We start from the raw sequence: 26,647 nt of genomic DNA, 5'->3' as shown, positions 1-26,647 counted from the left end.
TCACATTCTCTTTGGAGTACAAATCCCCTCTGCCTCTCTCTTACGAGAACACCAGTGGTTATATTTGGGCCCATCCAGGTAGTCCAGGAGAATCTTCCCATCTGAGAACCATTACTTTCATCCCACTGGCAAAGTGCCTTCTGCCATTTAAGTTGACATCCACAGGTTCTGGAGAGTAGAATGTGGACATTTGGGGGCAATGGTATTATTCAGTCTACTACAAGGTAGATACTATTATCTTTCTCAGACGTAGGAAATGACGTTTAGGGAAGTAGCTTGTCTCAGGTCTACAATTTCCAGAGTAGAGACTTAAATTCTGCCACTGACACTTTAGGACACACCCTAAACAACTTGAATCTGTGTCCTTAACTACTGCATAATCCTTGGTTAAGAGTCACACTTAGGTATCAAGACCCAATTGAATACAACACAAGTACTGTCTCCTCTTTCACTATGTTTGCCTGGTGTACTGATGAATCTTGCCCAGAGCAGAAGAGTTCAGAAAATTGTTATGCAGGTTTACGAAGAGAAAGCATTTACTGTTTGACGTGCCTGGAATAACGGAAGGCTTTTTCAAATAAAATATGCCCCCAAATAGTCAAGTGTCACAACAGAGGTAACCCCGTGGGAGTCACGAGGAGACTAAAATTAGCTCCAGTTGTGCAGGAGAGAAAAGTTTCACTGAAGGCAGGTGTAGTTCAGCCAAGCCCTACAGCACAGAAGTAGGAATGTGGGTATGTACGAATGGGAAAGAGTTTAATGCAGAATGGATGAGAAATATGCATTCGACCTATTCTAAAACAACTGGCTTATTAACTCAGTAAATCGATTTAGTCAGTCAAACTAGCTTTAGCTGATTACTTATCCAGGGAATAGCTGTTTAGAGTAATTTTTGTCATAGAACAGTAAATATGGTTGAACTATAGCTTTAGGCTTGCTAAGTGAAATAGATTGCTCTAGATGATTTTCAAGTGACTTACTTGGTAGTACTCACGAAATTGGGGGTTAACAATTGCTTAAGAAAACAAAGAGAATTGATTTTAAATAAAGTACTTACTGTGTGAACTATCTGTTCAGTAGCTCATGTTAAACGGATGTTTATAATCCCCATTGGACAACCAACTACTTTTTTGCAAATGGCAATGTGAATTGCTCTCGCATAAACTATAGCAATGACCACCTATCTAATTTGTTGTCCAAACCAGAAATCTTCTAACAATACTGGTGTCCTAATAAAAATAAGCACGAAGGGAACACACACTGGGTGTCTCCCGTGTGCCTGTGCATGCATCTATATCTCACTGAAGCCCCATAACAGCCCCCAAGAGAGGGACTCTGAGTGTCCCCATGCTGCTTGTGGAGAAACAGGCACAGGAAGGTTCAATAGTCTATCTACCTAATATCACACAGAGGGTGGGAGAGCCCGTTTTTAAAGCACCTGCCTCCAATTCCAGGTGCCAGGAGCCAGGCTCAGCCTACAGCTCTCTTCTGCTCGCCTGGAGGTGAAACAAGGTGTCATGATTAGTCAAATCCCGGTCTTCACTCATCAAGGTAGCTTGAACACCTGCACGTCCTCCAAGTAGCATGTAGCATAAGCAATAAGATGTTTGCCCCGTGATCGTCCAGGAACTTGGAATCAGCTGTGCCTGGTTAGGCTGAGCTGGTTTAGAGTGGAGAGGACCACCCATCTTCCACCTGGGCAAGTGCCTTTTGACCTCCTGCCATCAGAGGGCCGAAAACTCCAGCCTGAGAATGTGCTGAGGCCTGTAGCCTAGTTACGCCAGCTCAGAACAATGATGAGCACACGTTTTTCCAATCACCTTTCCTCATGCTCCCCATGCCTCATACTGCCCTGGCTTCTTTATTCTTTATCCCACAGATACCCAAAGCCCCTTGCCTTTGGGGAGGCGGATTTGAGACCTATTGTCATGTCACGTCCTCGCTTGGCTGCCCTGTGAATAAACCTCCTCTTTGCTGCAAACCTCAGCATTTCAGTGTTTTGGCTTGCTGCGCCTCAGACGGAAAGGTTGGGAGCAGTGGTACAGGACCCTTGCATGTGAGGGAAGCTGGTTCCTAGTAGTCACATTGCGGATGTTTTCTCCTCTCGGGGTGGGGGTGGGGCAGACATCCTGCTCTTCCGGAAAGGGAGAAACACAGGTGCCAAACCCTTGCCCTCAGCGTCACCGTCACCTAGGAGCTTGTTAGAAGCACAGAATCCAGGCCCCACCCAGAACTACTGAATACCAGCCTGCATTGAACAAGATCCCCAAGAGAGGCATACCCATATTAAAGCTGGAGAGGCACCAAGCTGTCATCATCTTCTCCGCAGCTAATGAAAACGAAGCAAAGATTCATCCCGAGCCGACTCTGCCTCAGTCACCTGGATATCCCATGAGCTCATTTAATCCTCCCCAGAACCTGCAAATGAGACTGAGGGTCAGAGTGGTCTAGCACCCAAGGTTCCATAAAAGGACATGACCAAGGCTCACTGGAGCCCAGACTTCCAAAAAAGAAGGCCCCTGAGCACAGCATGGCACCACCACAGCCCAAACCGTGGGCCTGGAGGGTAGGCCAGGCTCCCCACGCAGAGTTCACACCATTCGACAGATGCCCACAGCAGACCACAAGGCAATATGAGAAGTAACTTCTGATTGTGGAATCTCTGAATTTTGAGATTGAAAGAAAACAATCTGTTTTCGGGGGATGGTTAAAACAGTTCTACCAAGGAGTAAAGAGAGGGCATCTCAAGGCTCCTTCTGGACTAAGAATTTAAGGCCTACTTATTGAGAAATGCTCCGTGCATTTGCTCAGCCCTACGTCAAGATGAAGTTCTCTGTGCCCTAGAAGCTTAGGTTCTAAAAAGGCCACAGAAATGGGTGAGACCTAAAAAATGCCAGAACAATGCAACGGCCTTAATCAGACTGTCTTTGCTTTGCCTTGCTTACAAGTCACTGACTTTAAACTGAATATGGTGTCATGTCTTTATGTTTCTTGAAGCTTTTTTTTTCAAAAGATCATATAAAGATTTTCTTCCATGGTAAGACTTTTATATTGTATTTTTCTTAAACTGGACTGTGGTACATTTACCCTCCATCAGATGATTGCTTATAACTCACCTTGCTTTGTTAAGAATACCGCTAGAGGCTTCTATGTCCCTACTAAAGAAAATACAATTTCAGGCCCATTGAAACCAATGAAAATCCAAGATTTCAGAGCACAAGATAATGAAAATTCTCTCTATCCGCGTCTTTTACTGCTTTTAATCTGTTAACAGTCCCTAAGTGTGTCAGATGAAAGGTACTGTCGCGGGAATTGACATCATTAACAGCATTCCATACAGGTAAGTCTTGATTGTTCCAAGTTCTCAAAAAGTTGGACATATTTACTGCCTCTATGACATCTCTAGGGTGTGTGGAAGAAATATAAAAGAGGCCTGTACAATGTATTTCTCCAAATATACACACAAATAGTTTGCACATACAAACAGGGAAACCTTATAAATAACGTATGGGGAGCAAAGGATTGTCGGTAACGGAACTACTCATTTCGAAAGACAACACTGTCACCAAGTGTCCCCTCACCAAAACTGACTGGGAATTTTTAGGGGCCACCAAACCAGAGATGGAGATTTTTAGGCACATTCTTGCCAGAAAAGAGAGCCTAGGGCATAAACCACTCAACTTGTTGGCACGAATGCCAGGGCAACCCAAGCAAGTGGATATACAAGCCTACGTAACGCTTGGAAGTAGGAAGCTTTGGGGGACTACACCTGGGCTGGTACTGGCCTCCCTCCCCAAAGGGACAAGGAGAGCAGAAACCTGGATGGAGTCAAGAGAGAGAACAAAGAAAGGCAAGGCTGGGTATGGAGCAACGTGTGGATCCAGGAGCATGTGTCTCAGAACTGCCGGGGCTCTGCAGACCAGCTGCATCCCCATTCTCCTTGACCCTCATGGGTATAATGAACTCAGGATGGGCGCATCCCGGCTGCCAAGTCACTTCCACCTGTCCATGGAGTTGACAGTTACTTGCTCACAGTGAACCAACCTCTCTGGACCTAACAGCTACTGCAGGAGGCGGTAGTGGAGAACAAGGTGACGACAACGACCAGATGCGAAGGAGGAAGAGACGTTCAGCGGACCGACTGGGTGGACTGATGGTGTGGGGTTAAGTCTGCAGAGCTAAAGGGGCCAGATGTAGAAAAGGGAAGGGGAACCATGAGGATATGGTCAAGCCCCATCGTACGGATATTTCATCCATATGTTGTATGCAAATCCCATTCAATTTGCTCTGAGTGAACAAGAGAGAACAAAATTATCCTTTAAACCATGTCAGTGACTTTATTTACCATCTCATTTGATGAGCTCCTAGCCCAGGGTCAGAGGGAAATGGGAGCTGTGAGTCTGCCATCTCTCAGGAAGTCTCAGGCCTCAGAGGCCCCTCAGAGCCAAACTACCTCACCTTTTGCACTTTTCAAGCAACGTTATTCCTAAGTGTGAGTCACCCTCTTCATCAGGTTCTCCAAGAAACAGCAATCTCTCCCAATGAGAGAGGAAAAATGGGCTACTTTGGCTTGCTGAGGCACAATATGTAGTTCTCCAAAATGGTACCTGCCTGGGGATTTTTCAAGAAAATTAAGCATCAGTGGTGATTTGTTTGTCTTCACATAACGTATGACCCAGATGTGCTGAGAAATAAGAAAAGGACGAACGAATCAAGGGCGGCTGATCCAAGGAGGCAAGGGGCAACTTCCACAGCCTACGTGGAAAGCTAGAGGGAGGGAACATCCAGCTGGTGGGAGCTGAAGACAGGGGCCAGTCCTCCTTGGGCTCGGGATGCCACCCCCTCTTCCTACATCTTCATGCTCTCCTTCTCTGTGGCCCCTCCCAGCCATATTAAAGAGCCACAAGGAAATGCTCTCCTCCATTCCATTCTCCTGTCCTCCTATCCACCCCTCCCTTCTTTCCCTTTGCCATCAATTTCTTGACTTGCCCCCCATTTCTCCCCTCCCATCCACACTGCAGTCTGGTTTCTGCCCCACTACTCTCGTGAAACTGATCTCCTTGAAGCCCCCAATGATTTCTCCGTTGACAAGTCCAGGGCACTACTTCTCAATCCTTATCTTTGTGACCGCCACGCCGAGTCAGATCTTAAACAACGTCTCTGTCTTGAAAATCTCTTCCCTTGGCTTCCGCGCCACCTTTCCTTTTCTTTCCATGAGACCGATCACAACCAGTGCTGCGGATTCCATCGAATTAAGGAATGCTGTTGCCTACATGTGTGAATGAGCTCAAGTGAGTAAAGTACTGAAGTAGAGGACAGCGAAAGTGAAACGTCTTCATGAATGTCCACGTGGCTGAGCAGCAAGTTAACCTTTCCTGCATGTGCTAAAGAAGAAGAGTTGGGTTTTATTTTATTTACTTTTCCCTGGACTGTGTTGAATGACTATCATCTACAAGTTCAGGCTCCTTTTGGCTGAGGATTAATGCACTGGGAGAGCTGAGAGAAAACTGAACAATAGAGCTGTCTTTTTCTTGACCAGTTCACCTTAGTTTCCCAAACTCTAAGTCTTTCCCGAATTCTTTCTCCTTTTTAGTGTAGTAAAAGGAACATAACACAACATCCACCATTTGGATCATTTTACAATTCACCGTACCATTCAGTGGAATTTACTACTGTCACAATGTTGTGCAACTATCACCACTGCCGAGCTGCAAAACATTTTCATCAACCAAGAGGAAACCTACACCCATTTTAAGGAGTCATTCCCTATTTCCCTCTCTTCCAAACCCCTGGTAACCACTAATGTAGAATCTTTTCTGTGTGTATGGATTTGCCACTGCTGGACATTTCATATAAATGGAACCATACGATATGTAGCCTTTCATGCCTGACTCCTTTCACTTAGTTGCATCCATCATGTAGCATGTATCAGAAATCCACTCACTGTTATGGCTGAATCCTTCATACCCTTTGAATACAAAATTAAACATACGCTGAGAATGAAGCTCTGTTTTAATGGCACATCTATGAGGCCAATTCATTGAAAGAAGCTGAAGATGGAGATATTGTTGTGAAATGATAATCGTTGAGAAGCCTCAGCCAATTGGATAACGAAAAGTTTGGGAAATGTTGCAAAAAATTATCTGCTTTGTATTAAAAGCCTATTAAACAAGGATGCAGGAGATTGTCTTTTTCTTGCAGGTAACTTAAATGAGGCAGAAAGAAATAACTGCCCTTTAAAACACATTTTGAAAGGATTCTATTTATTCTTAATAGACGAATGGGAGTACAGGAAGTTCACATCCAATATGGACTCCCTGTCCAAACACTGTTTATCGTTCTAGCCACCACTATCGAATTATATTTCTTGAGAGTAAGGCAGCTCAATTCCTGCATATTACTTTCTAAAATTCATCCATCAAATCCATTAATACAGTATAAACAAGAGTTGTTCAAGTTTAAGTGCACTTCAAATATCAGGTATAAAGAACCCCCAGTAAGAAAAAGAATCCTATATCTCTTGCCAGAATGTGGTCAGCTCTGGGGTGCTCTGCTAGCTGAAAGACACATTCATTATTAAGGGGATAGAGGCTGTTTAAGTGGGATGAGAGCCAAAAAATTTTAACTACATATATGTGTGAAGAACAGTGCTAGGTTATCTCATATTCTATATCAGTCAAGGCTCACCATTTTACATACGTGAAAAGCAAAGTTAAAAGTGTATTAGTAGGGCTTCCCTGTTGGCGCGGTGGTTAAGGATCCACCTGCCAGTGCACGGGACACACGTTTGAGCCCTGGTCCGGGAAGATCCCACATGCCACGGAGCAACTAAGACCATGTGCCACAACTACTGAGCCTGCGTGCTAGAGCCCGTGAACCACAGCTACTGAAGCCCACGCACCCAGACCCCGTGCTCAGCAACAACGAGAAGCCACCACAATGAGAAGCCCGCGTACTGCAACAAAGAGTAGCCCCCGCTCACCGCAACTAGAAAAAGCCCGCGCACAGCAACGAAGAGCCTAGGCAGCCAAAGATAAATAAATAAATACGTCTATTTTTAAGAAAAGTGTTTTAGTAACTTACTAAAAGGCACGCAAGCAGGAAACGTGAGCAAGAATTCAATCCCAAATCTGTCACACTGAAGTTTAAGCTAATACTTGAGATTAATAAAAGCAGCACTAATTAAAAGTTCAGAGATATTTTTTATTTCATACTTTCACTAACGCTCTTTGGAGATAAATCATGTCATTTATATGGGCCTTAGTTTTCACAACTTTAATAGTTGGAAGCTTGACTAGATGATCTGTATGTAGTCTTCCAATTCTAAAATGTTCCACTAATTTGGATTGCTACAATAATTGCCCTTGCAATACATGCATGCTGCCACCAAGTAGCAGTAGAGACTACTAGTTCCTTTTTTACCCCTAGTGGGGGTGCATTTTGACAGCAGACTTATCCGTCAATAGTACAACCTGTTAGTATAACTATAAGATAACAAAATAATCTGGTATTCTTTCCTGTAAAAGAGAAGCTTTACATTGTGTCTGTGAATCGTACCAGAATCACCTGTAGGTTTTTAAATATAGAGGAAATCCTGAACCCATTGAATGAGACTCTTCAGAGACAGGACTTGGGCATCTGGAATTTTGGGTTCCCATCATTTGTATATTTTATTTCATTTCATTTTTGCCTACGTACAATATTTGTCACGTCCTTTTGAATCTTTAAAACTTTCTTTTTGTTTTAAATTTTAGAATATTCCATAATCTTCACCTACTTTTCATAAGGTGTTATCTGTTATGTTTATTCGATCTCGTGCTTCTCCCGGTTAAGACTTCTTTCTTTCCTTTTTTTTTTTGTTTTTTTCGGGGCCCTGCCTCATGTCTTGCAGGATCTTAGTTCCCTGACCTGGGATTGGACCCCAGGGCCCCAGCAGTGAAAGCGTCATGTTCTAAATACTGGACCACCAGGGAAGTCCCAAGATTTCAGTTGTAAATGACTTCTTTCCCCACTCTAATTCATTCCTGGGATCAGTTTCATGTTTGGACATTAAAGCAACCTTGCATTGCCAGAATAAAGCTACTTTGATTCTGATATATGATTGTTTTACATACCATGGATACAGTTTGTGCTTCTCTTTACACATTTTGCATGCATGTTCAAAGGAGAAACTGGCCTGTGATTCTATTCTCGTAATATTCTTTATCGATTTTTTTGTTGCTGTTTTAAGATTCTATACTTTATGTTTTATTTATTTATTTTTGGCTGCATTGGGTCTTCATTGCTGCATGCGAGCTTTCTCTAGTTTCGGCGAGCGGGGGTCTATTCTTTGTTGCGGTGAGTAGGCTTCTCATTGCAGCCTTCTGACCCCATGGGCTTCTGACCCCATTCGTCAGTGCTACTTCAGGTCCTCACCCCTTCCCTTCTGACCCTGGGCGGTGAAATCCTCTTTCTGCGGCTGGCGTGCGGCAGAAAGTCAATGAGGCAAGAGTAGGTTTGGAGTATCCAAGGAGCAGAAAGGATGTCAGCGTGTGGAAAACAGAGCGAGCAAATTGGAGAGGAGAACGAAACAGTCAGAGAGGAAACAGAGGCCCAGATTTCTAGGTCTGTGGAGGCACTCTGAGGACTTTGCATTTTCTGTGAAGAAGCCACTGAAGAAATTTGAGTGACATGATCTGACTTATGTTTTAACAAGATCTCTCTGGATGCCACGCTGATTAGAGACTGTAGGAGAGCAAGGACAAGCCCCAGAAGACCAACAGTTGATTCAAAGAAATGATTACTCAAACATGGTCCCCCTCCTCAGTGAAGACGCAGAGCAGCAATTGGCAAATAATGGCCACAAATCAAATCAGGCTCTCAGCCTGGATCTGTGGGACTGTGAGCTAATAATGGTTCTCACGTTTAGAAAGCTTGTTGAAGAGGAAAGAGGAGGAGAAGCTACAGAAACTGTATATGGCCCACAAAGCCTAAGATATTTAAAATCCAGAAAATGCTTTCCAACACCTGACGTAAAGCATGTGGCTGGTAGGAGGTCCTCAACCAAATTTGGAAGAGGAATACATGAGGCAGTTAGTTCCTGAAAACACTGTAAAGTGATAGGTGTCAAGAAACATTTACCCCTTCACCCTTAACCTTCACAAATGATGCCAGTTCCATTGAGCTATTGAAAAATACATTCTGCCTTTCAGAAAAATAACCCAGAGGACATTTTCTCACATACGCAAGGTCATAAACAACTGTCAAGTGAAGTTGAAATAGCAACAAATCAAATAATAACAAAAAACATTTTTACTGATTTTTAAATCTTACAAAGCATTTTCATGTTCATTATCTAATTTAATCCTCCAATCAACGTCATGAGATAGTTATTATTTCCCCATTAGAAATGACCACATATGAAATCCTGAGTGATTGCTCAACAAAAGCTGAAATCTTGAGTGTTACATCTATGAAGGCCATGGTTGGGTGTTTTCCCATGGGAACATTGGATGCTAAAATCCACAGGGATTTTCAGCTCAAGATGGCAGACTAGGAAATATATTTACTTTCTGTTCCTCCTGAAACCATATCTAAATAAAACTGTAGAAATACCAAAATGAATCAACCAATAAAAGCCAAGATATTCTGGAAGTCATCAACCACAGAAAGATTTCAACACATTTCGAGAAGGCAAACAATGAAATGGAGGAGCCATGAATAAAATAATGGAGAAAAAAAGGCTGAGCCTAAGTAAGGTCTGCACAAAGTCACTCAGCTTTTGCTGAGCTCTGGTTATAGTAAAGGGCAGAGGAAAGAAGAGGGGCTGAAAACAAGGAGACAAACGTCATTTTAGGAAAAACACTTCATTTAATGAGCTCCAGGGAACACTCAGCCTGCTGCCATACTAACTCATGAATTACGATGGATTGTTGGTAAGCAAGACAAGAAAACAGGGAAGAAACAAAAGAAACAAAAATCAAGACACTGTTTCTAACTGAACTCTTCTCAAATGAGATCGAGGAATTATGGTTCAATGCCACAGCTGTAAATCATTTCTGCTCTTGGAGAGGTTACAAAGGGCTTATAAAATTTCCCTTGTTTTCAGACAGAATTTAGGTCTGAGCAAAAGCTTTTGTGTCCTCCAACCCCCAAATTTATTGGGGATGGAAGCCCCGATTTGCTGGGACATACCATAAAAAGAATCTCAAGAGCAGAGGGTCAAACTGATTTTGGAATATATGAATTATGCCCAGTGTGAGTTTCAATAGGTTTATATATATATATATACATTTTTACTGATCTATATGATTTTGGGTTCTGAAACTTCTACATGTCACATGCGTGATACATAACAGACAATGTCAGCCCCAGGAGGGAGAAAACACTCCAATGAAGCAAGCCAAAGAAACGAGTTTTAAGCAAGCTCAAGTGATGTGTAGACCAGGATTGTTCAATCCCTACATGTCATGCTGAAGCTTCCAGTGCCTGAATAACATCACATGCTTCCCTTGTCCTAGACAGCCAAGAGTACGTCTCCTCTCTTGGGCATAAGAATCCCTAGAGTTACATATGTGTAGTAAAGAGTGGACCCAGCTGTCATACTCACAATGACCAAATTGTGTTGATCGTACTTTATACCAATACATCGCTCCACGCTGAAGTTGCAATAAATGATATACTTGCTTTCTAGACATGAATGAGACGCCTTACTGGATATACTCCAGGAAGGCCAGAGAAGCTGGCTTCTAATCCATACGGAACAATTCACTGGTGAATTTCTTTCAGGATAGCCCATGATTTATCTAGAATATCATCGTTACATATCTGGATCCTTCAAACTAGACAAAGGGAAAATACGGGCTTCAAGCCTCAGTTAGAAATATGGAATGGTGCCATGCTGACAACTGGTGCTCCCTGACCTGTATCTTCTGAGATTAGAACACAGTGTGGTGGATGACCAATTCATGCGTTGAACAAAAGAAGACCTCCCACAGGGCAGTGTAGCTGTTCGTTACAGGTATGGCACTTAGGGCTAAGTACCATAAGGACTACAAGAAAAAAAGAAAAACAAGTAACACATGAAGCATATACGATAAGGAGGCACCACAGTCCAGAGCACAAGCTCTGGAATCACACAGGCTTGGATCGAATCCCGGCTAAGCCACTACCATCTATATACCCTGAAGGACAGGCCAAGGTTTAAATGTTCTTTTACCAAATTTCAAAAAGGAAGTGAAGAAAGAACCTATCTGCCAGGAAGGGACATCGTGGGCTGCAGCATGCAGTCGGATCAGGGCTCTGCATCTCCTGCTCAGAAACCTTGGCCACCTGGCTCATGGTGATGCTGGCAGCTGAGCAGCCCTGGAGAAGGCGATCCTGTCTCCAGGTCTCGCAGAGGAGCTGGGGAGGTCTGCGGACGAGGTGGCCCACACCCTGGTAAGCTCTGGCTGCCTCCTGCCCTCAGGTCTGAGCAGGCTCTGGCCTCTGGGCCCCGTGGTGGGGAAGGCCTGGCCGATACATACGCAGGGCTGAGGGGCCTGCAGAGCCAGTCCCCAGGCAGGGTGAGCTCTGGAGGAGGCTTCCACAGTCCCCAACAGTCTCCGCATGGTGGCCCATCTGGTGCCAAACACCTGCCACCCACAGCCAGAAGTCCCAGCCACTAGAAAGTCCAGAAGGGGCCCCGCCCTTTGCCTTTGGGCCGGGGTTAAGCCAGCAGCTGGGCTTGCATGTGACCCCTGCCTCACCCCCTGCCCCGCCCGCTCTTTCTGTGACACGTACAATGGATATGTCATAAAGCCAGGCAGAGCCAGTGCTATAAATTCAGAGGAGTTAGAATCTAGGAAGAGGCTCTCCCACTTTCACTCTCTGCTCTCAGATCAGGCAGGCAGTACCTCTAATATGGAAGCTATGGACACCACACCTCCTTCACACGCTGTCCTCTTCCATTCTGCTCCTGTTTTCCCCAGCACCCCATTTACGGCTTTGGCGGGCATCGGTGCTTCAGCAGGAAGCACGTCAGACCCCGAACCTATGGACACCACACCTCCTTCACACGCTGTCATCTTCCATTCTGCTCCTGTTTTCCCCACCACCCCATTTACGGCCCTGGCGGGCATCGGTGCTTCAGCAGGAAGCACGTCAGACCCCGAACCTATGGACACCACACCACCTTCACACGCTGTCATCTTCCATTCTGCTCCTGTTTTCCCCAGCACCCCATTTACGGCTTTGGCGGGCATCGGTGCTTCAACAGGAAGCACGTCAGACCCCGAACCTATGGACACCACACCTCCTTCACACGCTGTCATCTTCCATTCTGCTCCTGTTTTCCCCACCACCCCATTTACGGCCCTGGTGAGCATCGGTGCTTCAGCAGGAAGCACGTCAGACCCCGAACCTATGGACACCACACCACCTTCACATGCTGTCATCTTCCATTCTGCTCCTGTTTTCCCCAGCACCCCATTTACGGCCCTGGCGGGCATCGGTGCTTCAGCAGGAAGCACGTCAGACCCCGAACCTATGGACACCACACCTCCTTCACACGCTGTCATGTACTATTCTGCTCCTGTTTTCTCCAGCAACCCATTTACGCCTTTGGTTGGCATCGGTGCCTCAGCAGTCAGCACCTCAGACCCCGAACCTATGGACACCACACCTCCTTCCCACGCTGTCATCTTCCATCCTGCTCCTCTTTACCCCAGCACCCCATTTACGGCTTAGGCCGGCACTGGTGCTTCAGCAGGCAGCACCTCTAACACCAAAGCTATGGACACCACACTTCCTTCCCAGGCTGTCATTTTCCAGTCTGCCCTGTCTCCAATAGAACCACTACCCATTTCACACCGCTGTTCCAAGTTCTGGGAACACACCACCCAGTGATAGCAATGCCTCAGCCCATGCCTCGACTCATTTACCTGCAACGTGAGCCAACAGACAGACCAACACTTCAAAGTTATGACAGAAAGTTGAGTAAGTTTATACGCTTGGAATTTCATTTATTATTATTAACAAGCACAACTGTAGTGCTTAGACTATAACAAGTACTATTCTAAGGGCTTACCAAATATTAACTCACTTATTCCTCATAATGGCAACCCTAGAGGTAGGTAATATTCATAATGTTCACTTTTCTGGGGGCAACTGAGGCCCAGAGACGTTGAAGAGCTTGCCTAATGCCACACAGTAAGTAGGTGGCAAAACCCGGGATTAAAACCAGACCGTCTAGACTTTCATCACTTTGCTGTGTCACCGTACTATAAGTTGTGGTTAGGGAAGGAACTCAATTGACAAGACTCTGAACTAAAAGGAGAAGGGAGAAATGAGAAAATGAGTGATCCTAGAAACTAGAGTAGAGTTAGGCTCAGAAATTTCTGGTGATGAGACCCGGAAGAAGAAGAACTTGGTTGGAATATTAACTTGGGGTAGTATCTGAATCCATGGAGAAATGGTTTTGTTTTCTGTAAAATTTAGAAAGGTCAGTTGGATGAAGATTAATGAAGACAAAAGTAGAAAGGAAAAGAAAAAGGTGCCTTAAGGGAGACATAACCGCTTCCCTCTACGTAGCCACAGGTGGGGTCCTGTGGGAAAGGATGGAGCTCTCTCTACCGGGTTGGTCACCAGGCTGAACAAGGAGAAACATGGCAACCATTGTACTGGTTTTGATGATCTCTCAAAACCAAGGCTTCAGTTTCCAAGAACGACCTACGGTAGCATAACTAGTGTGTGTCACACATGCCACTAAGTGTGTTTCCAGTCACACATTTTAATTGGAGAACTACTTCCTATGAGGTAGGCATCAGTTCCCTATGGCTGCTGTAACAAATGACTACAAATGTGCTTGCTTCTAACAAAACACACTTCTTTTCTTATGGTTCTGGAAGACAGAGGTCCAAAACCAGTTTCCCTGGGCTGAAACCAGAAGTCGACAGGGCCATCCATCCTCCTTCTAGAGGCTCTAAGCGAGAATCTGTTTGTTTCCTCGCCAGCATTCCTTCACTTCTGGCCACATCAATGCAACCCCAACTTCGTCATCACATTCTCTTTGGAGTACAAATCCCCTCTGCCTCTCTCTTACGAGAACACCAGTGGTTATATTTGGGCCCATCCAGGTAGTCCAGGAGAATCTTCCCATCTGAGAACCATTACTTTCATCCCACTGGCAAAGTGCCTTCTGCCATTTAAGTTGACATCCACAGGTTCTGGAGAGTAGAATGTGGACATTTGGGGGCAATGGTATTATTCAGTCTACTACAAGGTAGATACTATTATCTTTCTCAGACGTAGGAAATGACGTTTAGGGAAGTAGCTTGTCTCAGGTCTACAATTTCCAGAGTAGAGACTTAAATTCTGCCACTGACACTTTAGGACACACCCTAAACAACTTGAATCTGTGTCCTTAACTACTGCATAATCCTTGGTTAAGAGTCACACTTAGGTATCAAGACCCAATTGAATACAACACAAGTACTGTCTCCTCTTTCACTATGTTTGCCTGGTGTACTGATGAATCTTGCCCAGAGCAGAAGAGTTCAGAAAATTGTTATGCAGGTTTACGAAGAGAAAGCATTTACTGTTTGACGTGCCCGGAATAACGGAAGGCTTTTTCAAATAAAATATGCCCCCAAATAGTCAAGTGTCACAACAGAGGTAACCCCGTGGGAGTCACGAGGAGACTAAAATTAGCTCCAGTTGTGCAGGAGAGAAAAGTTTCACTGAAGGCAGGTGTAGTTCAGCCAAGCCCTACAGCACAGAAGTAGGAATGTGGGTATGTACGAATGGGAAAGAGTTTAATGCAGAATGGATGAGAAATATGCATTCGACCTATTCTAAAACAACTGGCTTATTAACTCAGTAAATCGATTTAGTCAGTCAAACTAGCTTTAGCTGATTACTTATCCAGGGAATAGCTGTTTAGAGTAATTTTTGTCATAGAACAGTAAATATGGTTGAACTATAGCTTTAGGCTTGCTAAGTGAAATAGATTGCTCTAGATGATTTTCAAGTGACTTACTTGGTAGTACTCACGAAATTGGGGGTTAACAATTGCTTAAGAAAACAAAGAGAATTGATTTTAAATAAAGTACTTACTGTGTGAACTATCTGTTCAGTAGCTCATGTTAAACGGATGTTTATAATCCCCATTGGACAACCAACTACTTTTTTGCAAATGGCAATGTGAATTGCTCTCGCATAAACTATAGCAATGACCACCTATCTAATTTGTTGTCCAAACCAGAAATCTTCTAACAATACTGGTGTCCTAATAAAAATAAGCACGAAGGGAACACACACTGGGTGTCTCCCGTGTGCCTGTGCATGCATCTATATCTCACTGAAGCCCCATAACAGCCCCCAAGAGAGGGACTCTGAGTGTCCCCATGCTGCTTGTGGAGAAACAGGCACAGGAAGGTTCAATAGTCTATCTACCTAATATCACACAGAGGGTGGGAGAGCCCGTTTTTAAAGCACCTGCCTCCAATTCCAGGTGCCAGGAGCCAGGCTCAGCCTACAGCTCTCTTCTGCTCGCCTGGAGGTGAAACAAGGTGTCATGATTAGTCAAATCCCGGTCTTCACTCATCAAGGTAGCTTGAACACCTGCACGTCCTCCAAGTAGCATGTAGCATAAGCAATAAGATGTTTGCCCCGTGATCGTCCAGGAACTTGGAATCAGCTGTGCCTGGTTAGGCTGAGCTGGTTTAGAGTGGAGAGGACCACCCATCTTCCACCTGGGCAAGTGCCTTTTGACCTCCTGCCATCAGAGGGCCGAAAACTCCAGCCTGAGAATGTGCTGAGGCCTGTAGCCTAGTTACGCCAGCTCAGAACAATGATGAGCACACGTTTTTCCAATCACCTTTCCTCATGCTCCCCATGCCTCATACTGCCCTGGCTTCTTTATTCTTTATCCCACAGATACCCAAAGCCCCTTGCCTTTGGGGAGGCGGATTTGAGACCTATTGTCACGTCACGTCCTCGCTTGGCTGCCCTGTGAATAAACCTCCTCTTTGCTGCAAACCTCAGCATTTCAGTGTTTTGGCTTGCTGCGCCTCAGACGGAAAGGTTGGGAGCAGTGGTACAGGACCCTTGCATGTGAGGGAAGCTGGTTCCTAGTAGTCACATTGCGGATGTTTTCTCCTCTCGGGGTGGGGGTGGGGCAGACATCCTGCTCTTCCGGAAAGGGAGAAACACAGGTGCCAAACCCTTGCCCTCAGCGTCACCGTCACCTAGGAGCTTGTTAGAAGCACAGAATCCAGGCCCCACCCAGAACTACTGAATACCAGCCTGCATTGAACAAGATCCCCAAGAGAGGCATACCCATATTAAAGTTGGACAGGCACCAAGCTGTCATCGTCTTCTCCGCAGCTAATGAAAACGAAGCAAAGATTCATCCCGAGCCGACTCTGCCTCAGTCACCTGGATATCCCATGAGCTCATTTAATCCTCCCCAGAACCTGCAAATGAGACTGAGGGTCAGAGTGGTCTAGCACCCAAGGTTCCATAAAAGGACATGACCAAGGCTCACTGGAGCCCAGACTTCCAAAAAAGAAGGCCCCTGAGCACAGCATGGCACCACCACAGCCCAAACCGTGGGCCTGGAGGGTAGGCCAGGCTCCCCACGCAGAGTTCACACCATTCGACAGATGCCCACAGCAGACCACAAGGCAATATGAGAAGTAACTTCTGATTGTGGAATCTCTGAATTTTGAGATTGAAAGAAAACAATCTGTTTTCGGGGGATGGTTAAAACAGTTCTACCAAGGAGTAAAGAGAGGGCATCTCAAGGCTCCTTCTGGACTAAGAATTTAAGGCCTACTTATTGAGAAATGCTCCGTGCATTTGCTCAGCCCTACGTCAAGATGAAGTTCTCTGTGCCCTAGAAGCTTAGGTTCTAAAAAGGCCACAGAAATGGGTGAGACCTAAAAAATGCCAGAACAATGCAACGGCCTTAATCAGACTGTCTTTGCTTTGCCTTGCTTACAAGTCACTGACTTTAAACTGAATATGGTGTCATGTCTTTATGTTTCTTGAAGCTTTTTTTTTCAAAAGATCATATAAAGATTTTCTTCCATGGTAAGACTTTTATATTGTATTTTTCTTAAACTGGACTGTGGTACATTTACCCTCCATCAGATGATTGCTTATAACTCACCTTGCTTTGTTAAGAATACCGCTAGAGGCTTCTATGTCCCTACTAAAGAAAATACAATTTCAGGCCCATTGAAACCAATGAAAATCCAAGATTTCAGAGCACAAGATAATGAAAATTCTCTCTATCCGCGTCTTTTACTGCTTTTAATCTGTTAACAGTCCCTAAGTGTGTCAGATGAAAGGTACTGTCGCGGGAATTGACATCATTAACAGCATTCCATACAGGTAAGTCTTGATTGTTCCAAGTTCTCAAAAAGTTGGACATATTTACTGCCTCTATGACATCTCTAGGGTGTGTGGAAGAAATATAAAAGAGGCCTGTACAATGTATTTCTCCAAATATACACACAAATAGTTTGCACATACAAACAGGGAAACCTTATAAATAACGTATGGGGAGCAAAGGATTGTCGGTAACGGAACTACTCATTTCGAAAGACAACACTGTCACCAAGTGTCCCCTCACCAAAACTGACTGGGAATTTTTAGGGGCCACCAAACCAGAGATGGAGATTTTTAGGCACATTCTTGCCAGAAAAGAGAGCCTAGGGCATAAACCACTCAACTTGTTGGCACGAATGCCAGGGCAACCCAAGCAAGTGGATATACAAGCCTACGTAACGCTTGGAAGTAGGAAGCTTTGGGGGACTACACCTGGGCTGGTACTGGCCTCCCTCCCCAAAGGGACAAGGAGAGCAGAAACCTGGATGGAGTCAAGAGAGAGAACAAAGAAAGGCAAGGCTGGGTATGGAGCAACGTGTGGATCCAGGAGCATGTGTCTCAGAACTGCCGGGGCTCTGCAGACCAGCTGCATCCCCATTCTCCTTGACCCTCATGGGTATAATGAACTCAGGATGGGCGCATCCCGGCTGCCAAGTCACTTCCACCTGTCCATGGAGTTGACAGTTACTTGCTCACAGTGAACCAACCTCTCTGGACCTAACAGCTACTGCAGGAGGCGGTAGTGGAGAACAAGGTGACGACAACGACCAGATGCGAAGGAGGAAGAGACGTTCAGCGGACCGACTGGGTGGACTGATGGTGTGGGGTTAAGTCTGCAGAGCTAAAGGGGCCAGATGTAGAAAAGGGAAGGGGAACCATGAGGATATGGTCAAGCCCCATCGTACGGATATTTCATCCATATGTTGTATGCAAATCCCATTCAATTTGCTCTGAGTGAACAAGAGAGAACAAAATTATCCTTTAAACCATGTCAGTGACTTTATTTACCATCTCATTTGATGAGCTCCTAGCCCAGGGTCAGAGGGAAATGGGAGCTGTGAGTCTGCCATCTCTCAGGAAGTCTCAGGCCTCAGAGGCCCCTCAGAGCCAAACTACCTCACCTTTTGCACTTTTCAAGCAACGTTATTCCTAAGTGTGAGTCACCCTCTTCATCAGGTTCTCCAAGAAACAGCAATCTCTCCCAATGAGAGAGGAAAAATGGGCTACTTTGGCTTGCTGAGGCACAATATGTAGTTCTCCAAAATGGTACCTGCCTGGGGATTTTTCAAGAAAATTAAGCATCAGTGGTGATTTGTTTGTCTTCACATAACGTATGACCCAGATGTGCTGAGAAATAAGAAAAGGACGAACGAATCAAGGGCGGCTGATCCAAGGAGGCAAGGGGCAACTTCCACAGCCTACGTGGAAAGCTAGAGGGAGGGAACATCCAGCTGGTGGGAGCTGAAGACAGGGGCCAGTCCTCCTTGGGCTCGGGATGCCACCCCCTCTTCCTACATCTTCATGCTCTCCTTCTCTGTGGCCCCTCCCAGCCATATTAAAGAGCCACAAGGAAATGCTCTCCTCCATTCCATTCTCCTGTCCTCCTATCCACCCCTCCCTTCTTTCCCTTTGCCATCAATTTCTTGACTTGCCCCCCATTTCTCCCCTCCCATCCACACTGCAGTCTGGTTTCTGCCCCACTACTCTCGTGAAACTGATCTCCTTGAAGCCCCCAATGATTTCTCCGTTGACAAGTCCAGGGCACTACTTCTCAATCCTTATCTTTGTGACCGCCACGCCGAGTCAGATCTTAAACAACGTCTCTGTCTTGAAAATCTCTTCCCTTGGCTTCCGCGCCACCTTTCCTTTTCTTTCCATGAGACCGATCACAACCAGTGCTGCGGATTCCATCGAATTAAGGAATGCTGTTGCCTACATGTGTGAATGAGCTCAAGTGAGTAAAGTACTGAAGTAGAGGACAGCGAAAGTGAAACGTCTTCATGAATGTCCACGTGGCTGAGCAGCAAGTTAACCTTTCCTGCATGTGCTAAAGAAGAAGAGTTGGGTTTTATTTTATTTACTTTTCCCTGGACTGTGTTGAATGACTATCATCTACAAGTTCAGGCTCCTTTTGGCTGAGGATTAATGCACTGGGAGAGCTGAGAGAAAACTGAACAATAGAGCTGTCTTTTTCTTGACCAGTTCACCTTAGTTTCCCAAACTCTAAGTCTTTCCCGAATTCTTTCTCCTTTTTAGTGTAGTAAAAGGAACATAACACAACATCCACCATTTGGATCATTTTACAATTCACCGTACCATTCAGTGGAATTTACTACTGTCACAATGTTGTGCAACTATCACCACTGCCGAGCTGCAAAACATTTTCATCAACCAAGAGGAAACCTACACCCATTTTAAGGAGTCATTCCCTATTTCCCTCTCTTCCAAACCCCTGGTAACCACTAATGTAGAATCTTTTCTGTGTGTATGGATTTGCCACTGCTGGACATTTCATATAAATGGAACCATACGATATGTAGCCTTTCATGCCTGACTCCTTTCACTTAGTTGCATCCATCATGTAGCATGTATCAGAAATCCACTCACTGTTATGGCTGAATCCTTCATACCCTTTGAATACAAAATTAAACATACGCTGAGAATGAAGCTCTGTTTTAATGGCACATCTATGAGGCCAATTCATTGAAAGAAGCTGAAGATGGAGATATTGTTGTGAAATGATAATCGTTGAGAAGCCTCAGCCAATTGGATAACGAAAAGTTTGGGAAATGTTGCAAAAAATTATCTGCTTTGTATTAAAAGCCTATTAAACAAGGATGCAGGAGATTGTCTTTTTCTTGCAGGTAACTTAAATGAGGCAGAAAGAAATAACTGCCCTTTAAAACACATTTTGAAAGGATTCTATTTATTCTTAATAGACGAATGGGAGTACAGGAAGTTCACATCCAATATGGACTCCCTGTCCAAACACTGTTTATCGTTCTAGCCACCACTATCGAATTATATTTCTTGAGAGTAAGGCAGCTCAATTCCTGCATATTACTTTCTAAAATTCATCCATCAAATCCATTAATACAGTATAAACAAGAGTTGTTCAAGTTTAAGTGCACTTCAAATATCAGGTATAAAGAACCCCCAGTAAGAAAAAGAATCCTATATCTCTTGCCAGAATGTGGTCAGCTCTGGGGTGCTCTGCTAGCTGAAAGACACATTCATTATTAAGGGGATAGAGGCTGTTTAAGTGGGATGAGAGCCAAAAAATTTTAACTACATATATGTGTGAAGAACAGTGCTAGGTTATCTCATATTCTATATCAGTCAAGGCTCACCATTTTACATACGTGAAAAGCAAAGTTAAAAGTGTATTAGTAGGGCTTCCCTGTTGGCGCGGTGGTTAAGGATCCACCTGCCAGTGCACGGGACACACGTTTGAGCCCTGGTCCGGGAAGATCCCACATGCCACGGAGCAACTAAGACCATGTGCCACAACTACTGAGCCTGCGTGCTAGAGCCCGTGAACCACAGCTACTGAAGCCCACGCACCCAGACCCCGTGCTCAGCAACAACGAGAAGCCACCACAATGAGAAGCCCGCGTACTGCAACAAAGAGTAGCCCCCGCTCACCGCAACTAGAAAAAGCCCGCGCACAGCAACGAAGAGCCTAGGCAGCCAAAGATAAATAAATAAATACGTCTATTTTTAAGAAAAGTGTTTTAGTAACTTACTAAAAGGCACGCAAGCAGGAAACGTGAGCAAGAATTCAATCCCAAATCTGTCACACTGAAGTTTAAGCTAATACTTGAGATTAATAAAAGCAGCACTAATTAAAAGTTCAGAGATATTTTTTATTTCATACTTTCACTAACGCTCTTTGGAGATAAATCATGTCATTTATATGGGCCTTAGTTTTCACAACTTTAATAGTTGGAAGCTTGACTAGATGATCTGTATGTAGTCTTCCAATTCTAAAATGTTCCACTAATTTGGATTGCTACAATAATTGCCCTTGCAATACATGCATGCTGCCACCAAGTAGCAGTAGAGACTACTAGTTCCTTTTTTACCCCTAGTGGGGGTGCATTTTGACAGCAGACTTATCCGTCAATAGTACAACCTGTTAGTATAACTATAAGATAACAAAATAATCTGGTATTCTTTCCTGTAAAAGAGAAGCTTTACATTGTGTCTGTGAATCGTACCAGAATCACCTGTAGGTTTTTAAATATAGAGGAAATCCTGAACCCATTGAATGAGACTCTTCAGAGACAGGACTTGGGCATCTGGAATTTTGGGTTCCCATCATTTGTATATTTTATTTCATTTCATTTTTGCCTACGTACAATATTTGTCACGTCCTTTTGAATCTTTAAAACTTTCTTTTTGTTTTAAATTTTAGAATATTCCATAATCTTCACCTACTTTTCATAAGGTGTTATCTGTTATGTTTATTCGATCTCGTGCTTCTCCCGGTTAAGACTTCTTTCTTTCCTTTTTTTTTTTGTTTTTTTCGGGGCCCTGCCTCATGTCTTGCAGGATCTTAGTTCCCTGACCTGGGATTGGACCCCAGGGCCCCAGCAGTGAAAGCGTCATGTTCTAAATACTGGACCACCAGGGAAGTCCCAAGATTTCAGTTGTAAATGACTTCTTTCCCCACTCTAATTCATTCCTGGGATCAGTTTCATGTTTGGACATTAAAGCAACCTTGCATTGCCAGAATAAAGCTACTTTGATTCTGATATATGATTGTTTTACATACCATGGATACAGTTTGTGCTTCTCTTTACACATTTTGCATGCATGTTCAAAGGAGAAACTGGCCTGTGATTCTATTCTCGTAATATTCTTTATCGATTTTTTTGTTGCTGTTTTAAGATTCTATACTTTATGTTTTATTTATTTATTTTTGGCTGCATTGGGTCTTCATTGCTGCATGCGAGCTTTCTCTAGTTTCGGCGAGCGGGGGTCTATTCTTTGTTGCGGTGAGTAGGCTTCTCATTGCAGCCTTCTGACCCCATGGGCTTCTGACCCCATTCGTCAGTGCTACTTCAGGTCCTCACCCCTTCCCTTCTGACCCTGGGCGGTGAAATCCTCTTTCTGCGGCTGGCGTGCGGCAGAAAGTCAATGAGGCAAGAGTAGGTTTGGAGTATCCAAGGAGCAGAAAGGATGTCAGCGTGTGGAAAACAGAGCGAGCAAATTGGAGAGGAGAACGAAACAGTCAGAGAGGAAACAGAGGCCCAGATTTCTAGGTCTGTGGAGGCACTCTGAGGACTTTGCATTTTCTGTGAAGAAGCCACTGAAGAAATTTGAGTGACATGATCTGACTTATGTTTTAACAAGATCTCTCTGGATGCCACGCTGATTAGAGACTGTAGGAGAGCAAGGACAAGCCCCAGAAGACCAACAGTTGATTCAAAGAAATGATTACTCAAACATGGTCCCCCTCCTCAGTGAAGACGCAGAGCAGCAATTGGCAAATAATGGCCACGAATCAAATCAGGCTCTCAGCCTGGATCTGTGGGACTGTGAGCTAATAATGGTTCTCACGTTTAGAAAGCTTGTTGAAGAGGAAAGAGGAGGAGAAGCTACAGAAACTGTATATGGCCCACAAAGCCTAAGATATTTAAAATCCAGAAAATGCTTTCCAACACCTGACGTAAAGCATGTGGCTGGTAGGAGGTCCTCAACCAAATTTGGAAGAGGAATACATGAGGCAGTTAGTTCCTGAAAACACTGTAAAGTGATAGGTGTCAAGAAACATTTACCCCTTCACCCTTAACCTTCACAAATGATGCCAGTTCCATTGAGCTATTGAAAAATACATTCTGCCTTTCAGAAAAATAACCCAGAGGACATTTTCTCACATACGCAAGGTCATAAACAACTGTCAAGTGAAGTTGAAATAGCAACAAATCAAATAATAACAAAAAACATTTTTACTGATTTTTAAATCTTACAAAGCATTTTCATGTTCATTATCTAATTTAATCCTCCAATCAACGTCATGAGATAGTTATTATTTCCCCATTAGAAATGACCACATATGAAATCCTGAGTGATTGCTCAACAAAAGCTGAAATCTTGAGTGTTACATCTATGAAGGCCATGGTTGGGTGTTTTCCCATGGGAACATTGGATGCTAAAATCCACAGGGATTTTCAGCTCAAGATGGCAGACTAGGAAATATATTTACTTTCTGTTCCTCCTGAAACCATATCTAAATAAAACTGTAGAAATACCAAAATGAATCAACCAATAAAAGCCAAGATATTCTGGAAGTCATCAACCACAGAAAGATTTCAACACATTTCGAGAAGGCAAACAATGAAATGGAGGAGCCATGAATAAAATAATGGAGAAAAAAAGGCTGAGCCTAAGTAAGGTCTGCACAAAGTCACTCAGCTTTTGCTGAGCTCTGGTTATAGTAAAGGGCAGAGGAAAGAAGAGGGGCTGAAAACAAGGAGACAAACGTCATTTTAGGAAAAACACTTCATTTAATGAGCTCCAGGGAACACTCAGCCTGCTGCCATACTAACTCATGAATTACGATGGATTGTTGGTAAGCAAGACAAGAAAACAGGGAAGAAACAAAAGAAACAAAAATCAAGACACTGTTTCTAACTGAACTCTTCTCAAATGAGATCGAGGAATTATGGTTCAATGCCACAGCTGTAAATCATTTCTGCTCTTGGAGAGGTTACAAAGGGCTTATAAAATTTCCCTTGTTTTCAGACAGAATTTAGGTCTGAGCAAAAGCTTTTGTGTCCTCCAACCCCCAAATTTATTGGGGATGGAAGCCCCGATTTGCTGGGACATACCATAAAAAGAATCTCAAGAGCAGAGGGTCAAACTGATTTTGGAATATATGAATTATGCCCAGTGTGAGTTTCAATAGGTTTATATATATATATATACATTTTTACTGATCTATATGATTTTGGGTTCTGAAACTTCTACATGTCACATGCGTGATACATAACAGACAATGTCAGCCCCAGGAGGGAGAAAACACTCCAATGAAGCAAGCCAAAGAAACGAGTTTTAAGCAAGCTCAAGTGATGTGTAGACCAGGATTGTTCAATCCCTACATGTCATGCTGAAGCTTCCAGTGCCTGAATAACATCACATGCTTCCCTTGTCCTAGACAGCCAAGAGTACGTCTCCTCTCTTGGGCATAAGAATCCCTAGAGTTACATATGTGTAGTAAAGAGTGGACCCAGCTGTCATACTCACAATGACCAAATTGTGTTGATCGTACTTTATACCAATACATCGCTCCACGCTGAAGTTGCAATAAATGATATACTTGCTTTCTAGACATGAATGAGACGCCTTACTGGATATACTCCAGGAAGGCCAGAGAAGCTGGCTTCTAATCCATACGGAACAATTCACTGGTGAATTTCTTTCAGGATAGCCCATGATTTATCTAGAATATCATCGTTACATATCTGGATCCTTCAAACTAGACAAAGGGAAAATACGGGCTTCAAGCCTCAGTTAGAAATATGGAATGGTGCCATGCTGACAACTGGTGCTCCCTGACCTGTATCTTCTGAGATTAGAACACAGTGTGGTGGATGACCAATTCATGCGTTGAACAAAAGAAGACCTCCCACAGGGCAGTGTAGCTGTTCGTTACAGGTATGGCACTTAGGGCTAAGTACCATAAGGACTACAAGAAAAAAAGAAAAACAAGTAACACATGAAGCATATACGATAAGGAGGCACCACAGTCCAGAGCACAAGCTCTGGAATCACACAGGCTTGGATCGAATCCCGGCTAAGCCACTACCATCTATATACCCTGAAGGACAGGCCAAGGTTTAAATGTTCTTTTACCAAATTTCAAAAAGGAAGTGAAGAAAGAACCTATCTGCCAGGAAGGGACATCGTGGGCTGCAGCATGCAGTCGGATCAGGGCTCTGCATCTCCTGCTCAGAAACCTTGGCCACCTGGCTCATGGTGATGCTGGCAGCTGAGCAGCCCTGGAGAAGGCGATCCTGTCTCCAGGTCTCGCAGAGGAGCTGGGGAGGTCTGCGGACGAGGTGGCCCACACCCTGGTAAGCTCTGGCTGCCTCCTGCCCTCAGGTCTGAGCAGGCTCTGGCCTCTGGGCCCCGTGGTGGGGAAGGCCTGGCCGATACATACGCAGGGCTGAGGGGCCTGCAGAGCCAGTCCCCAGGCAGGGTGAGCTCTGGAGGAGGCTTCCACAGTCCCCAACAGTCTCCGCATGGTGGCCCATCTGGTGCCAAACACCTGCCACCCACAGCCAGAAGTCCCAGCCACTAGAAAGTCCAGAAGGGGCCCCGCCCTTTGCCTTTGGGCCGGGGTTAAGCCAGCAGCTGGGCTTGCATGTGACCCCTGCCTCACCCCCTGCCCCGCCCGCTCTTTCTGTGACACGTACAATGGATATGTCATAAAGCCAGGCAGAGCCAGTGCTATAAATTCAGAGGAGTTAGAATCTAGGAAGAGGCTCTCCCACTTTCACTCTCTGCTCTCAGATCAGGCAGGCAGTACCTCTAATATGGAAGCTATGGACACCACACCTCCTTCACACGCTGTCCTCTTCCATTCTGCTCCTGTTTTCCCCAGCACCCCATTTACGGCTTTGGCGGGCATCGGTGCTTCAGCAGGAAGCACGTCAGACCCCGAACCTATGGACACCACACCTCCTTCACACGCTGTCATCTTCCATTCTGCTCCTGTTTTCCCCACCACCCCATTTACGGCCCTGGCGGGCATCGGTGCTTCAGCAGGAAGCACGTCAGACCCCGAACCTATGGACACCACACCACCTTCACACGCTGTCATCTTCCATTCTGCTCCTGTTTTCCCCAGCACCCCATTTACGGCTTTGGCGGGCATCGGTGCTTCAACAGGAAGCACGTCAGACCCCGAACCTATGGACACCACACCTCCTTCACACGCTGTCATCTTCCATTCTGCTCCTGTTTTCCCCACCACCCCATTTACGGCCCTGGTGAGCATCGGTGCTTCAGCAGGAAGCACGTCAGACCCCGAACCTATGGACACCACACCACCTTCACATGCTGTCATCTTCCATTCTGCTCCTGTTTTCCCCAGCACCCCATTTACGGCCCTGGCGGGCATCGGTGCTTCAGCAGGAAGCACGTCAGACCCCGAACCTATGGACACCACACCTCCTTCACACGCTGTCATGTACTATTCTGCTCCTGTTTTCTCCAGCAACCCATTTACGCCTTTGGTTGGCATCGGTGCCTCAGCAGTCAGCACCTCAGACCCCGAACCTATGGA

Source organism: Lagenorhynchus albirostris, chromosome 12, assembly GCF_949774975.1.
Source record: "Lagenorhynchus albirostris chromosome 12, mLagAlb1.1, whole genome shotgun sequence".
NCBI classification, from domain to species: Eukaryota; Metazoa; Chordata; class Mammalia; order Artiodactyla; family Delphinidae; genus Lagenorhynchus; species Lagenorhynchus albirostris.
Note: the sequence above shows the minus strand (reverse complement) of the source record.